This window comes from Humulus lupulus, chromosome 4 (assembly GCF_963169125.1).
Source record: "Humulus lupulus chromosome 4, drHumLupu1.1, whole genome shotgun sequence".
Classification (NCBI taxonomy): domain Eukaryota; kingdom Viridiplantae; phylum Streptophyta; class Magnoliopsida; order Rosales; family Cannabaceae; genus Humulus; species Humulus lupulus.
The window spans coordinates 135,358,487-135,374,020 of NC_084796.1; positions in this window are offsets into that span (position 1 = coordinate 135,358,487).

Genomic DNA, 15,534 nt, shown 5'->3' on the forward strand with positions numbered 1-15,534 from the left:
CAGGGTATTATCGGCGATTCCTTGAGGGGTTCTCCAGAATAGCCACACTGTTGACTGAGTTGATGCGAAAGAAGACTAAGTATGTGTGAGAATAGCTTCAACGAATTGAAGCGGCGACTGATCACCTCTCCAGTATTGAGTCTGCTGTCAGACAATGTGATGTTTGTGGCATATTGTGATGTTTTCATACAGGGTTTAGGGTGTGCACTGATGCAAGCCGGAAAAGTGATAGCCTACACATCAAGACAGCTCAAGGAGTATGACCAGAGATATCCCACGCATGATCTAGAGTTGACAACAGTGGTATTTGCACTTATGGTTTGGAGACATTATCTATATGGTGAGAAGTGTGAAATATACATCGACCATAAGAGTTTGAAGTACTTCTTTACTCTGAGGGATCTGAATATGAGCCAAAGATGGTGGCTGGAACTGGTAAAGGATTATTATTGTGATATCCTATACCATCTTGGGAAGGCTAATGTAGTGGCTGATGCATTGAGTCGGAAGGGCCCAGGACAATTGTTAAGTTCGAGGCATGTATCTGGTAAGTTAGCTAAGGAGATGACTAGAGCGAGTATAGAGTTGGTGGTGGGTCGGTTAGCCAACATCACTCTTCATTCTACACTCGTTGAGATGATCAAGGAAGCGCAGGGGGAGGATCCCCAGTTGAGAGGACACAGAGAGAGTGTCTTAGTCGGAGTGGCTAGGGACTTCTCTATTTCGGAGATGGGACTACTAAAGTACAAGGATCGGATCTGCATTCCAATCGATTCTGATATCCAGTGAGAGATCTTGGATGAATCTCATACCACTCCCTATTCTTTACATCCAGGTACGATCAAGATGTACCAAGATTTGAGAACCTTGTATTGGTGGTCGGGAATGAAGAGGGACGTGGTGGACTATGTGGCCAAGTGATTAACTTGTAAGAAGGTAAAGGCTGAACATTAAAGGCCCGCAAGGTTATTGTAGCCTCTAGGGATTCCAAAGTGGAAGTGGGAGGATATCACCATGGACTTCGTGGTTGGTTTGTCGAAGACCGTGGGACAACATGATTTAGTGTGGGTTATTGTGGACAGGTATACCAAATCCGCCCACTTTTTGCCTGTGAGGACGACTTATACTATGGAGCAGTATGCTTAGTTGTATGTGAAGGAAATTGTTCAACTTCATGGGGCTTCGAGGTCGATGGTATCCGACAGGGACCCCATCTTCACTTCCAAGTTTTGGGAGAGCCTACAGAAGGCTTTGGGCACACAGTTGCGGTTTAGTACCGCTTATCATCCTTAGATGAATGGACAGTTTGAGAGAACAATTAAGATACTGGAGGATATGTTACAAGCTTGTGTACTGGATTTTGGAGGATCTTGGAGTAAGTATCTTCCTTTGCTTGAGTTTTTGTACAGCAACAGTTACGAGGCGACTATCAGAGTGGCTCCGTATGAGATGTTATATGGGAGGAAGTGCAGATTACCTATCCACTGGGATGAGACGGGTGAGAGAAGATACTTGGGTCCTGAGATGGTTTAGAGGACCAATGAGGCGATTGAAAATATTATAGCTTGAATTGTTGCCTCCCAGAGTCTCTAGAAGAGCTACTTGGCCTTGAAACGCACGAGCGTAGAGTTTCAAGTCGGTGACCATGTGTTTCTCAGGGTTTCTCTCGAGAGAGGAGTGAAACGGTTTGGTGTTCAGAGCAAGTTGTGCCCTAGGTTTGTTGGCCCCTTTGAGATTCTGGAACGGGTTGGAAAGGTAGCTTACAGATTGGTGATGCCTCCAGCTCTATCAAGGGTTCATGATGTATTTAACGTGTCCATGCTCTAGAAGTATGTATCAGATTCTACGCATGTGCTGAGCTATGAGAACTTGGAGCTGGACCAGGATTTGTCTTATGAGGAGAAGTCGATTCAGATTCTGGACAAATTGGATAAAGTCTTGCGAAACAAGACCATCGCCTTTCTAAAAGTGCTGTGGAGAAATAGAAAGATAGAACAGGCTACGTGGGAGCTTGAGTCAGATATGCGGGATCGGTATCCCAAGTTATTCAAGTAATTTCGAGGACAAAATTTCTGTAAGGAGGGGATAGTTGTAGCGTCCCAAATTTGCTAATAAGGCTTGGGGCCTTGATTAGCGTGTATGGAGGGAAATAATTAATTTATTGTATTAATATGTGAATTTGATGAGTATGTGATTAGAAATGCATGTTTAGGTGAATTAGATATGCATGTGGGCCCCATTTGGTTGTTAGGGGCATGTTTGTAATTTTAGGCATTCGAGGGCCATAAATGTAATATTTGTGTATATTGTGGTTGACACCACGTGTGAGTGGTGATATATTTGTGATGCACAATCCGAGACAATCCTAGGAAGCGATTTAGCTAGAAAGTCACAACGGGGTCAAATATCTGGCTCGAGAAGAGCCTAGGGGTATTTTGGGTATATAATATGTGTTTCAAATTTATTGAGTAATGGGTAGTAGTTTGATAGTTATTGGACATATCGGGATTAAACAGGGATTTATAGGAATACTCGGGGACTTAACGGGATTTGTCAAATGACTGAAATGTCCTTGGAGGCACTAAAGGGGTGAGGTTAGGCTTAGGGGCAATTTAGTCTTTTCGGCAAATGGATATACACTTAAAGGCTTGAGGAAAACACTAGAACTCAGAAGAAGGACAAGATAAAACTCTCAAGTCTCTCTCCCATTCGGTTTACACTCTACTCTTTGGTGCTTGAGAATTTTGAAGGAATTTGGGAGCCTTAAGCTGAAGAATTGAGGGACTTAGCTTGTTGTGTTTTAGGGAATCAATTCAAGGGAGGAGATACAATAGAGGTAAGGGTTAATCTAACTTATTTTACTGGTTTGGCTGTTGAATTCTTCTTGAAATATAAGCTTGCATGAGGATGGGTTTTAGAGATTGATCATGGCTGTTTTCTGGTGTATGGGGTTGTTTATTGGTTTGTTGTGTTGGTTAGGGTATGTGTATAAGGAATTAAGGTCAATTATGAGGTTAAGAGATGTTTGAATTCTGAAAGTTAAGGTTTGAACTCGAGGAAAATGTAGGAAAAATGGAGGTTTGTGCCTATAGAGCAGGGCAGGGGCGCCCAACCAAGTCAAAGGCCCCCTAGCACTTCCCTTGCATAGCGCAGGGGCGTCCAACTCCTAGGCCAGGGGTGCTACCCTGCGAACCCAAAAATTTATGGGTTTTTCCCTTGCATTTTACTCGAATTTAAACTCAAAATTTAGCCTCAGAACATCATCATTACATTAACACCACCAAAACCCAACCTTAAACTTGATCAAAACCCCACCAAAACTCAAAACCCAAACTTGAGCTTCAAAGCTCAAGAACACTTGAAACCAAAACAGTTATCAATGAGAATAGAGGATGGAGATCAATACCTTAGCTGGAATTCCACTTCCCAGCTCCAAATAAATAGTTCTAGCCTCAAGCCTTCAAGCTTCCAAGCATTTAACCCCACTAATTTTCCTAAAAATCTAAGCCAGCATAAAGAGAATGAGAGAAATCATATATATAGAGAGAGAGAGAGAGAGAGAAAAAGAGTTGATTATATTATTTCAAAGTGTTTCTCGATTCTTCTATGTTTTGAACTGACTGAGTATATCTCTTCATTAAGCAAGGAATGACTAAAGTACCCCATGCCCCTCTAGCTTACTCTCTAGTTCCCACAAGGGTAAATCCATCATTTTCCATTTTTTCCTGTTAATCATAATGAATGTCTCACAAGTTATCGTTATCTCCAATATCCTAAAATAGTCACTAAATAATTACCCATTACCCGATAAATCCTGGTAATGTGCTACATTACCAAAATACCCCTAAGCTCACCCCGAGCTGGGTATTTGACCCTGTTATGACTAAGTCGCAACTTGCTCCCTAGGATCGTCTCATGCTGAATAACCCAAACATATCCACATGATAATGTGGTCTGAATCAATATGCACACATATATGTATATACAAGTATGCCCTCAACGAGAAACAATTACGAAAATGTCATTCTAATAAGAAACGGGCCCACATGCATGCAAATACAGTCATATTATAATACAACTCACATAAATCATTTATTCATGCATAAAATCACATAATAATGTAATTAATCAATTATTTCCCTCCATGCCCCCTAATCAAGGCACTAACACTTATAAGGGAATTTGAGACGTTACAAATACAACCACACACTCATACACCATATATCATAATATTCGTACAATGAAATAAAAATAAACATGATGCATGCTTACAAAAACATACTCATATAAGTAAAATGATGGCATAACCAACACATGTAAGTGTCGTCGATAAGATAGGTCAAATATTGGCTAGTTAAATTGAGACGCTCTCAATTGTTATTATATCAAAATATCTTATATCTTTATAATAAACTGTGGATGCCAAAAATCCGCCAAGGAAAAAATGTTTGGTCCCTTATTGAAATAAATGGCTAAGGGTCACTAAAGGCATCAAGTACATGTTGGAGGCAAAAGGCTACTATGTGCTACCGAGAGGCTGTTGATGCAAAAGTTCCACACCAAGTTTGAATATAGGAAAATTGCCAAAAGCACCTTGAGTTTCAGTGGTGCCTCACATCCAGCCGAAGGGCCTCGCACCTATAAGAGGTCCTTGCGCCAGGAGGATGCCTCATGCAAAGAGGGTGCCTTGCGCGTGGAGGGTGCCTCGCACCAGGAAGGCGCCTCGCCGCTGGAAGGGTGTCTCGTGCCTAGAGGATGCCTCGCACTAGGAAGGTGCCTCACCCCTAGAGGGTGTCTCGCGACTGGAGGGGGCCTCACTCCAGGAGGAGGTCTTGCATCAAGAGGGTCTCGCGCCAGAAGGATGCATCATGCCTGGAGGGTACCTCGCACCAGGAAGGTGCCTCGTGCCTGGAAGGGTGTACACATGGGCATCATGTCTCATCACGTGAGCAGCAGGCCTCGTTGAAGAGGCCTTATCTCTCTCCCTGTGATAGGTTCCACCAACGAGGCACATCTTTCCCTGTGGGTCTGATGAGATGCAGAGTGAAGGATCTCTTGAACATGCGTTCGAGGAAGGTTAGGGAAGACCTGAAAACAATTCGATATAAAGTTAGAAAAGGTACAAAATGCACTTACAAACGAATAGGAGTTTGAGTACGAACACAGTGTCCATTCCAGAAAAGTAGTGGCAGTACTAGAATGGTACATAGTAAGTACTCCCCAAGCACGCCTATGGCGTTCGTACCCGACAAGTAGTGGTGGTACAACACAGTACCAAGGCAGGAGTACTTTTGCAGACCCTTGACATATACTGGAGCTGACTACCACTCCTCCACCACCACTACCACCTGCAGCTAGGATATGCAGCTCCTTGTCTCTTAAGGACCATAATGTACCAAGAGCCATTAGATATCACCTATAAATAGAGCCTCACTACATCATTGAAGGGGGTTGGAAAATTCATTGTATGCTACGACTATTAAGCAATATACTAGTTTTCACTCCATCGTTGATATGCACTTATCTTTCCTCAAGTCTATTCTATGTTCTTACTAGGTTATTCTCTTACTAAACTTTGAGTTTTCTGACCTAACATAATTGACGAGTTCTCACCGTCAACATAAACAATTACCATTATTTTGGTAAAAAAAAATATATCTAGTTAGGGTAGATATTTTTCACGAGTGTAACCTACTATTTCAAGTTTCTTGACTCAACCCATGAGTATTGTCATGAGGACAAGTCAAACATGGATTACATCTGAAACTCCTATCGCAAAGAGGACTACTTGTTAGAATCCTAGCCAAAACATCTTCCGATAGGGAGGACGAAAGAAAAGTGATCTTGAGGCCCTGACTAGAACCAACATTTTTCAACCAATAGTAGAGATCGAAGGTTATATTGTCTTATAACCTTCTCGCACTCACTATTTTAGAAATAAAAGGTTTTCTATTAAAGTATTTCATAATTTCATTACTAAATTATTATAACAAAAATTTAACTATTAAATCTAAATCACTTATGTAATCCAAATTGTAACGCTTAAAATTCTAAGATTGCCAAATTTAGTATGATTACTAACAATTAGTAATCTATATAGTTATATAAATGAGAGCTATATGGAGGTGATGTGGCTTCTTATAATCAATAATATATGATTTATCTATTTTCTTATAATTTGTGGTTTTTTCTAATTTTTTATTTAATAAATAAATTAATTAACAATTAAATAAATCCCTATAGTCCCATATGTTTTACAAATCATTATTTGGTTATACTTTTAGTCTATAAATAAACAATTCATTGACTTTGATTTGTATTTGTCCAAATATTAATATTTTTCTTATAATGATTGATCTAACTCAATCTTGCCCAATAGTTATATATTTTTTTAGTTTATCAAATTTATATTAATACTTAACATATTATTTATATTTCTATATTTAATTCTGTGTTATATATTTTTATAAATTATATATTGAAAAAAACATGATAAATATATTGTAACAAAAATGTATATATATATTTTATCACTTATTTCTTTTTTTAAAAAGTCGCGTTCACAATCTTTAAAGCGGTATATAAAAGATTATATGGTGTGGTAAAATAGAATTCGTTTTGAAAAAAAAAATAGACACTCTATTATGTTAATAAGTTCAAGATACTCAAGGAAATTAAGACCTCATATAATATTGATTATTTTGTAGTACGATTTATCTTTTGTGCTACTCATATACGATAAAAGAGAAGAAAAAAAATTATGATATAGTTCCTCATATTTTTTTTATATAAGATTAGAAAAAGTATTAGCAAATTGAAAAATAAAACTGATTAATGAGATAGTTTTAAGTGAATATCTAATATATGTGTATATATATAATTTTAGGTGAATTACACAAACATATATATAATTAAAGAAAAGTTAAAGAATTACTAAATGTATACAAAAATTATAATTTTCTATCATTATAAAAATAATTATAATTTCCTTACTCATATTATATTCTTTTTTTAATTTTATAAATCTATATATTTATATAAATGAGAGCCCCAAAGAGATTATGTGACAGTTTAAAATTACTCTAAATCACTTTATCTATTTGCTTAATTTTTCTCATTTTTTTATTCAACTTTTTCAAAAAACAATATATTTTTATTCTACTTTTTTTTAAATATAATAATATTAGTAATTAACTCTATTTTATTTTAGTTTGTAAATATCTATCTATATACAATAATAAATTAATTACTATTAACTTTATTTTCTTTTATCTTAGTTTCAAAATATCTATCTATATATAATGATAAATTAATTAACTAATTTAAATTAGAGATATTTAAGTGTCTTTTTAAATGAGTTATTTTTTATATTATAATTAAAATGAAATGTGCATGCATATATACATATATATACATAAATGATTTAAAATTAAACTTCAACATAATTATATAAAAGAAAATATATTTTGATATACTCTATTTTAGTCAAATATATTTCTAGAAATTCAATACGAACTCTTTGTTCGATAAATTTTTAATAATTTATTTTACTATTTTAAAAATAAAGGGTCCAAATAAGTAATCGACCAAATACATGTGGTTCAAATAATCCATTGATATTTTCCTATTTTTATCACTTTGCAAAACATGAGGTCCAAAAGGGTAATCGGCTAAAACAGAAGGTACAAAATTGTGTGAACCCTTACACAAAACATATTATATATAATTTACTTTTTATAAATAATTTTGAATATTTTGAATACATTCATGGTCAAAAGGTTAATATTTAAAAATAAAAGTTGAAAACGAGTAACCGGTCAAAATAGAGTGTTCAAATAATCGATTTATCTATTCATATTTTTAACATTTTAACAAACACATGAGTAAAAGTTCATTTTTAAAAATAAATGGTAATCAGCCAAAATAACCTTTGCACAAAACATAAATTATTTTTATACATAATTTAGAAATTTTATTTAAAATACCATGCAAATTGTATAATACTAAATATATAAATAAAATTATGCGTACAACAAGCTGTTTGAACTTTGTTTTTGACACTTTAATTATTCGTTATACAATGAACACAATCATAAAAAAATATTTGGGTCAAAACGCGTCCACGTGTGCATATAATGAGCATGTTGTGCGGGTAGGGTGAAAAAGACTCCTTACCATACAATCTTCCCAATAAAATTTAAATATATATTTTTTAATCATTACAAAAACTAAGCGAAGCGCAATTATATTTTCTAGTTAATTCTAAACTATATTTTTCCTTGGTACTAAACTCATTTATCACCTTAATACATATCAAGGTAATCTAGATATGCTAATAATGTGACATTACCCAATTTCTAGTTTTTCACATTATTTGAATCCATTTATGGTAGAAAAGAACTATACTATTTTTTTGTCCTAGGAGACATGTTAATTATAAAAATTCACATTCATACATAGCATGCCATTTTAATGATGCAATTGTTAGGAGTAATGCCCTAAAAGCATGTAAAGACATTTTATTGGTTTTAAATAAATGTACAATTTTATTATTTTTTAATGTTATAGTTATTTTTTTGAATAATTATATAATAATATCAAGAAAATTCTCTATTCATTCATGAGAATATGATCTTGTATTAGTGTGAGAGAATTAAGATCATATATAATGAATAAAATAGTCAGTAACATATTAGAGTAAGGAATCTTTAATGAATGGTTACTAGTACAGTATGTTAAGCATATGAGATGCAAGTAATCTAGATTCAGATTACTGATGTGGATAGACATCTTAGTAAAGGTATTGTACATAATAGAGATTATATATGAGAAGGACCGATGAGAATTAATTATCTTTATAAACTTGTCATTTGATTTAAAGATTTAATGCTTGTCATAATAGATGATCATTTGTAGATCAGTCTAAATCTTGAGTATTCATGAACTCCTGTTTATGTTTATTAGATCTTTCGATTCACTCGTTAAGGTCTCTTAGAATAATGAGGCTAATGACTTTTGTTTTAGAGATTCAATATCATGGATGGTTGGGAACATGAATTACAATATTGGAATCCATGCTTTCCTAACGAATCGAATATTGGTTTCCTTAAGGGTTGATTCTGGAACTGAATAGTTATGGAGATCAAATCTATAATTAGATTATATATTAATTATTTGCTAGTGAATTAATGGTACTTAAGGATCAAGAGGTAATTAGAAGGGTAAAACAGTAATTTTGACTAGCTCTAATTAACAAACCAATAAATGGAGGACATAACTACATATATCGATTATATCAATGGACTACTAGAGAAAATCCTGTAAATATAATTCTATAAATACTTAGAGTGCAATTCCATATTTATAGTCGAGTAATCATGGAATTAATAAATAAGATTATTATATTAAAGAGTTTAATTAATAATCTGGTTTATTGGAGCTTCGTATTATAGGTCCATAGTCCTCAGATCACCTCTGTCCTATATTGTCAAGGGTAAGGATGTCAAAAGAAAGATTTGTTAAGAGAAAGGACTAAATTGCAAAGGAATTAATTTTTCAGGGAAAGGAAATAATTATTTGATAATTATGGGTGATTGGTTAATTGTTAATTAATTAATTATTTAACTATATAGATTTTATTTTAAAAAATTATATGTTAAAATTAATATTAATCTTGTTTGGATTAACATAAAAAGATAAAATAATAAATATCTTATTTATAATATGATATTTAATTATTTAATTTAAAACTGATATTTTAAGATAATGTTAATTTTAAATTAACTGATATTTATGTTGGAATAAATATCCTGTCTTAAAAGTTGATTAATTAAACAAATGAGAAAATTAGGGCAACCCTAATAGGGTTGAGCAACACACACTATACAGTACCGCGTGTGGCGCCTATCATCAGGGATTTTATCCCTGGGATTTGAATTTTAAATAAATTTGTTTAATCAGTTATTGAATTATCCTTTTTAAATATGCTTTAAATATATAATCAAATGAAAATATCTAATCAGTTTTAATTATAATTATATTTTAATTAAATAAATATTATATAATTAGATTAAATAACTTTATAAATCTGATATACGTGATATTTAGAAAATGATGGTTAATTAGACTCTCTCTCTCTAAAAAGCGATAGTTTTCTCTAAACCTGAAAACTATTCTAAACATTCTCTCTGTCAAAAATCTCAAGATCTCATGTGTTGAGTACATCTAGGAAGTCACAAAAATCAACCTTTTGAATCCTACGTGCCCACACACGTCCTTGTGTGTTTGAGGATTGGTCTGGAAGATCAGGGTGTGAGATCTCACATCACTGGATAGGAAAATCGTTGATTTATACAAAACGTCTCAAGGACACTTGATAGGGTACAAGAGGTAATCCCCGATCTATTTGTATGTGATTTAATATTTATATATGAAAATGATCTTGACTGATATTAATATTTATTAAAATGGGTCCATATATTCCGCTGCGTACCTTTGATTTGATCATCTAATAACAACATCAATGAGTGGATGTTCCTATTCTATATGCCATGTTACCAATCAAGCAATATAAATAAATATTAGGGTATTGACCGAGTTCTCTTTGTTAAACGAAATTACAAAAATACACCAAGGCATTCCTTAAGCTTCAAAGCTTCTTGTAATCTTCATGGGCTTCGTTCTTTGTTGTGTTCCTTGAGAATTACACACTCAAACCCTAACCCTAGGTTCTAAAGTAAATGAGATGACCTAATATCCAAAATTAAGATTTTATGAAAAGTTTGTAAAATTTTTGTTATTAAAATAACGGTTATTTGTGGCAAAACCCTCTATTCTTTTACGAAAGTTGCGACAAATCCCCTAATAAAAAAAATTTGTGGCAAAACCCCATTTCGTCAATGATTTGTTGCAAGTTACCCCTTTTAGGTATTAAATGTCATGTAAGCAAGTTAAGTAGTAATTAAGATACACGCAGCAATACAAATTTAATTAATTATTATTTTTTCAAAATACAAATTTAATTAATAAAAAATAGCAAAACTAAATTTAAAAACTTTTTTCAATTTTAAATTTTGTTTAATTTTAATTAGGTATTATTATTATTATTTTAAAACATTAAAATTATTGAAAAAATAATTAAAGCACTAAAACAAACTTAAAGTACAAAAAATAAATTTAAAAACTTTTTTCAAATAAGTTTTGAAAAAAGATGTTAAATTTATTCCCTTCAAAATTTATATTTATTTGAAAAAATTTCTTTTTTTTATTTTTTATTTTAAGTTGTTTTAGTGTTTTAATTATTTTTATAATATTTTAATGTTTTAAAATAATAATACATAATTAAAATTAAACAAAAAATTAAATTGAAAAAAATTCAAAATTTAATTTTTTTCTATTTTTTATTAATTAAATTTATATTTCAAAATAATAATAATTATTTTTTGACATGTGGACCTATAAAGTGTTGCCACGTGTATCTCAGTTGGCACCTAACTTACTTACATGACATTTAACACCAAAAATGGGTAACTTGCAACAAGAGGTTTCGCCACCAAATTTTTTTATTGGGGGGTGTTGACGCGGTTTTTCGCCAACAGTGTATGAAGAAATTAAACAGGTAGATTAGTGCTAAATTATAAACCATAATGAAATAACTAACACTCTCTTGAACACGCACAACTTTTACGTGGTTCAGTGGTTAAAATCAACCTAGTCCACGAGTCAATATTATTGCTTTTCTCTCTCAATTTCTGCAGAGTTTTGGTAATACAAAAATGGTCGTCCCCCTTCCTTGTCCATTATTCCTAATATTTATAGGAGAATTTCATGGACAGGTTTGGGTAATCGTGGGAATAAATAAGGTATCTATTTAATGCAGATTATTCTCATTTACATTGGGATATGATTTGATAACAGAATAGAATATACAATTATTATCTCGGATAATAAATGATAGATTTGGATACAGCCTGGGCATTAATGAGCGTATAAGGAGTCTCCGAATCTCTTGGGATCCTTCAGTATGCGTTCTGTCCAAGTTTTAACGAGCTGAATATCTCACCCGAGCTTGTGTTCAACGACTATTTGAACCCATGCTCATAGTACACTTAGAGCGTCTAAAGTTGGATCTAGTTATTATAAGTCTCGAACTCAATTGTTATCCTGAGAGACGGTCTTATAATAACCTGCGTATCGTGCTGTCCAGCCCCCAAACTCGAGTTGTTCATATCACTGTTAGCCAGATATTTTACTTGACTATTTTTCCACATATTCATCGGCCAGCTATACCCGAGCCAAGTAATTGAACTCGTGTTAATTCTAGGGTACAACAGGGGGTTTGTCGCAACTTTTGTAAAAGAAAATAGGGTTTTGCTGCAAATAACCCTTGAAATAATAATTTCATAAATTATTAATTAATAACTTGTGGAAAGTGGTTACCATTTATTAAATAATAATTTCATTGATTATTGCTTAATTCATAATTATTTATATTTATAATTACAATTATTGGGAATATAATTACTCAAATTATATATAATTAATAATTAATTAGTATCTATAAACTAAATTTTGACTCCATTTAAGGTGTTCAAAATTTTCCATTTCTCTAAATGAAAATAAATTATTAATCTTATTAGTGATTTCTTGAATAAATTTTGATTTCAATAAATCGAATATTTTTCATTAAGAAATGAAAACTAATAATCTTGTTTCATAAATAATGTATTTGAATAATTTAATAGTCAAATGTTCCTAATAATAAAATTAAGAAAGGTGAAAAATTCTGTAATGCCCTAGGTTGCCAAGACCGTTACACTATGTGTTTATAAAGGTGCAAGACTTGCTAATCAAGTAATTTAGTTGAAAATGTGTCACTAAAACCATTATTGATCTAGGGTTAAAAGATTTTGATCATAAAAGATAAAATTCATTTAAATAAACATTTTATACACGAGATCGCGATAGAAATAGAGTTTAAATGACAGTTTATAAACATTCAGGGTAATATACAACTACTAGCCACTCTAAGGGGAAAATAGGCATTTAAGGTATTCTTGTCCCTGTCCAACCCTCGGCCGTGGCGACTGAACACCTGACTATGTACATTTCGCCTCTAGAGTTCTCCAAGTCAAGGTTGGTGCAGCTTACCCTTGCCTTTACCTGCACCACGTTGCACCCGTGAGCCAAGGCCCAACAAGAAAACCAATGCACAAAATATAACCAATAATAGTAACCAAATGATTCATAACTCATTAATAAATACTCAACATATCACATCATTCATATAATCAATGATATCAATCAATAATGTATCATCCAAGTAATTAACATATCATAAAATATCCATGCTCGACACCCTTAGGTTGCACCCCCTGTTTATCCCATTGACTCCGGTTCGCTTAAACCAAGCTTAGTGAATATTAAGTTGTCCTCAGCTACCAGTGGCTGAGCCATGTCCTATGCGCCAATATTAATTCCGACACTCTTAGGTAATTTATTTCATGTTCACATGGCATAATACCATCATACAATGTTACATACAAGTATAGGGAACCCTTAGTTCCAACATAGTCACACAACCGGGTGTAGTTTCCTTACCTTTAATTCTGAGTGCTTTGATTACGAAAATGACCCTCGAGCACGATCCCCCCTTCCGAGCCTAGCATACACCTAGTCACAATCATGATAAGGGATTCCATCAATAATAAGTGAATAAAGATTTCCGGACCAAGTTCTAGCATTTGGGACATTGAATTTCACCAAACACGGTAGTGGAATCAATCTTGAGCACCCTAGGTTAAGTTCCCACACCTAAAACCTTCTCAAAGCCCAAAAATGCCCTTAAAGAGTCGCGACCCTATACCCCCCATGCCGTGGCCCGCCTCCAACCAGAGGCCCAGCCTCCCCATGCAGCAGACACGCGTCGCGGCCCTAAGCTCCCCATGTCGCGACCTGCCCTTCCTTTTGTATCCCATATCTTCTGGAGGGTCGCGGCACACCAAGAACAGAGGCGCGCCCCGACCCCTTTGAACCAAAAAAATTCTCCATTTTCCACAACCAACTCCCACTCAATTTATCCCAAAATCAATCCTATAACATAATTAAATCAATATAATAGCTCTAATATGCTCCCAGCTACAAAACCCAACAAGAACCTACCTTAAATCCTCATCCAAAACTTCAATTAAATCTTTCACCTAAAGAACTCAAGAACACTAAAATTTAGCCAAGAACTATAAAATTAAATGGCTAAAATTATAATTCAAGGCTTACCTCAATTGAAGATTGAATCCACCAAATTGCTACTGAGTTTCTCCCCAAAATTCTAGTTCAAATCCTTGTATTTCTAGCTAAAATTTCCCTTTGGTTTCAATGGTTTAGCTTGAGAGAGTTTTGGGAAAGAGATGAGTGAGCTGAGAGAAAGAGAAGGGTTGCTTTAGGCAGCTTCTACTTATTTCTCTTATTTTTATCTTATCTAGCTTAAGTCACTTAAGTTAATCCCAAAGCTCGGGGTACCAAAAATGTCCCCGAGGGCAAATGGTAAATTTTCCTCAATATTCCCTCCTAAACTCTCTAACTTCAAATAAATCTCCAAAATTTTGTTTCCATAACCTAATAACTCAATTAAACACCAAATACCCAAAATATCCCTTGACTCGCCCCGAGTCAAATATTTGGTCCCCTTGAGACTTTCCCGCTAACTAGCTCCCTAAGATCGCCTCGTGCCGAACGCTGCAAATATATCCACATAATAATGTGGTCTCAACCATTTATCACAAATAATCACATTTATGCCCTCAACGGGCCAAAATTACAAATATGCCCTTATATGCTAAATAGGGTCCACATGCATATTAATACCCATAAACATGCATTTCACATATCCATATAATCATATAAACATGCTCACCACATAATCGTGCTTTAAATCATTTAAATCACACATAAACCAATTATTCCCTCCCGGCACACTAATCAAGGCCTTTAAGCCTTATTAGTGATTTTTGGGTAATTACAACTATCCTCTCCTACTGAGAATTTCGTCCTCGAAATTTACCTTAATAACTCGGGATACTGATCCCGCATTGCTGTCTCAAGTTCCCAGGTCGCTTCCTCGACCCTGCTATTCCTTCATAACACTTTAACTAGAGGAATCGTCTTGTTCTGTAGAACCTTATCTTTCCGATCTAAGATTTGAACTGGTCACTCCTCATAAGACAAAGCTGTCTGCAATTCTAAGTCCTCATACTTCAACACATGTGTTGTATCTGAGACGTACTTCCGAAGCATGGAAACATGGAATAAGTCATGAACTCCTGACAACGATGGTGGCAAAGCTAACCTGTAAGCCACTTGTCCGATCCTTTCCAGGATCTCAAAAGGTCCAATGAACCGAGGGCTCAACTTGCCCTTCTTTCCAAACCTCCTCACCCCTCAAAGTGGTGAAACTCATAGAAACACGTGGTCCCCAACCTGGAACTCCACGTCCCTACGCTTAGGATCAGCGTAGCTTTTCTGTCTACTCTTTGAAGC